Here is a 3,175-nt window from a genome sequence, read left to right as displayed (position 1 = left end):
TGCGGAATACGTTTATTTTAGGTGCCCTCCCCCCTTCCCTCCCCCCCCCCCTTCTCCCCTCTGGTTTATTTTAACAATGCTGTAATTTTCTATTATAAAATGGGATTTTTTTTTTCTGTTTAACTCCATGCAGGCCGTTCAGCATTTGTATGTGCACGCACTGGTGACATTTGTCACCACCAGATGCTATTTTTAGGCCTGTTATTCTCGAGGACCCCACCCTTGGCTTGGGGAGGGGAAGGGGGGAGCGCAGGAGGAGGGAGAGGAGGGAGGGGGAGGAAGGAAAACGCCAACCTCAGCACACTTCCAGCCTCTGGCCATCCACCTCCCCGCGGGCATGGGAACCATAAGGTCATTTCTCAGGCTTGCTGAGCTCCAGAGCTGTCAAACCACCCTGCGAGTTTAAAAAATGCAAATGTATGCAAATGAACGGGCTGTTTCCCTTCCCTCTCTTCCTCCACCCCCCCACCCCCACCTCCATTTAAATGACATGAATCACCTTCAATTTTGCCAACATCCTGTAAAGTTACCAGCTTGCCTAAGTGCTTTGGTGAACAGAACTGCATCTCGAGATGACCAGGAGGGGGGAAGAAAAGAGAAGGAGTCCATTTCCACCACAAGACCTGCACATCATTGTAGTTCATAATCCCACCCCTCTCATCTCCTCATTCCATCTATTCCTGCTTTCCTGAAGCTGAGTGAATAATCCACAAATTAGGGAGGATGGAGTTTATTGTCTGCCAAACAAACAAACAAACAAAATCTCTGTGAAAACAATTGTCAGAGTAGGGTAATATTCTGCTTTTCTGATCTTTTGCACTCGAAATGGTTTGGCAATAAAAGATCAAAATAGATTCGTAGAAAGACACATTCCTTCCTGCAAGGAGCCCCGTTAGCCTGATGCTCCAACCAAACAGAAATCAATGAGCAGAAGATAAATACAGCAATAGAAATTTAATTGCTCACGCTTATTATTAAGGATACAAAGCCCTAAAAAGGAAGTTGTCTTTTCCTCTCCTGCTCAGGGGTTATTTATTATCTTTCACTTCACTTGAAGAACACATCGGATTTACTTTCATTTATGGGTGATTTTCAAGGAAGATTTGATACGGAGCCAGTCGGGCTGGTAGAGGAGCGTAGCTAGTTAACATGGTTAAGCACAGCACACTGTAATGAATCAATTTGTTTCAGACAACAGACATAATTAGCGTGGAGCTAATGGGCACGCTGCGGGATGCGGGGCTGGAGCATCAGCCCTCAGCTGAAAAAACTGGTGGCTGGAGCCAGGGGGTGCCGGGGCTCAGAGGGATGTAATCCCTGGTTCTTCTCCCCATCTCTGCACATGGGGAGGCTGCTGGAGAGGGTTTCCCATGGTGGGGGCTGCCCTCAGGGACGGATTGTCCCCCATCTTGGTGTTGCTCTCACCAGGCTGGTGTGCCGTAACCCTTCGCTGGGGGTGTGCTCCATCGAGGTTACATCGTCTTCCCAAGGTCTTCTCTACCTGTCTCCCACACAGTGAGTGTTCAGCAGCACTGATTATGTGTGGGGGAAGAGATCTGCAAGATCCCAGGTAGAAACTGACCGTGCCAGGGGAGGAGAAGGGAGACTGTGTTCCTCTTCCCACGAGAATGCTGGCTGCAGAATCTGATCCCCCCTACGGCTCCCCGGCCTCCCCCAACGGTCACGGGCTTGCTGACCAAGATGAAACAAAGATTCCCTTGGACAGCCTCCATCAGACTTAGGCTCTTTCCATCCCCAAGGACTGGAGGCAGTTGGCAGGGTGGAAGCCAGCCCCAGACCATAAGGTAGACCAGGTCCCCACAGCTGGTGGGAAGGAGGCTTGGAGTCGGCACGGCCAGAAACTGAGCAAGGAAGGACATCCACGACGTGGTGGTGGATCCCAGGCAAGATGTGGAGCAGGCAAGGGGGGGTATAGGGAACCAGGCAGAGGTGCAGAGGGTGGGATTGGGAACCTGCCTGATGGCCTCAGCTTTGCCAACGGGGATGGAGTGGGGCTGCAGTTTTACTTATGTGTGCCCTGGTCTCTCTTGGAGATTAACCACTCGTCTGTGAGCTCTCTACCTGCAGCAGGGCCATGAGCTGGGGCTCGTAGAGGTGACACTGCTCTGTGTCCTGGGGGTTTCCAAAGGGTCGGTGTGTTCAGAGTTATTCTGGCTGTTTGATGTGTTCTGTGTGTGATGGGATTAATGTATTCGTCGCCTGCTGGAGGAAGCCACTCTCCTTTCCTGGGATTTCTCATGTGGAAGGGCTGCTGGAGCCATGTGAAAGAGGAAACATCTTACAGATAAAAAAAAAAAATGGCAAAAAAAAAAAAAAATCAGGTTTTCCTTTTGGGTGTGGGCTTTTTGCTTCCGAATTTCCCTTTGAAGCTGGAGCTGCTGTAGCAGGGGAGGGTGTCTGCCAGATGCACAGGGCATTTGATACCATGCTAACAAGTCCAAACAGGACTGGGAACGGAGCAAGCTCAGCTCATGGGTGAGGACAGCAGACAAGGCCCTTGCTCCTTGCTTGTCTTACTCTGAGCATTTAGGTAGGCTGTGCCACACAGCTCCTTGCTTGCCTCCCCAATTCCCAAGTGCTTCAGCACAACATCCCTGCGTGAGTTGTCCACAGGCTGAGGTGACACGGGACTAGGTCCCGGGCATGAAGTAGCAGGAGGATGCAGAACTAGAGACCTGCTGCCCCGTGAGGGCTGCTCTCCAGCTGCAGCAAACAGCCATGACCAGGTGTCCTGGTCTGGGGTAGAAGAGTGCTAATTCTGTTTGGTGATTTTCCTCTTCAGCCAAAGCTTCTTCTATTTAACCGCCCTGTATGAAGTCAGCGGCGTATATTTACAAACAGTGTCTGCTAGAAGTGATAATGCTCTGTGTTTGGAGTTACCACCAAGGCTTGGTGTGCAGACCAAGGTCATGGCTAACGCTTGTGTATCACACGGAGGGGGGCAGAGAGTAAAGTCACTCGTGCAGTGAGGAGCAGGCAGGATAATTGACCCTAAGATCCACCAATGGGATATTCCATCCCGTTGCCATCACATCCAGTATAAAAGCTGAGGGATCACGAGGGGCAAGCCCTTCCTCCCTTCTGCTGCTCCTTCAACGGCCAGCACCCGAGGAGGACTCCGTCCATCCTGCCTTTCATCCCGAGCCGTGGGTTT

Source organism: Merops nubicus, unplaced genomic scaffold (assembly GCF_000691845.1).
Source record: "Merops nubicus isolate BGI_N331 unplaced genomic scaffold, ASM69184v1 scaffold32131, whole genome shotgun sequence".
Lineage (NCBI taxonomy): Eukaryota > Metazoa > Chordata > Aves > Coraciiformes > Meropidae > Merops > Merops nubicus.
The sequence above is the reverse complement of the archived record's forward strand: the minus strand, read 5'-3'. Positions refer to the sequence as shown.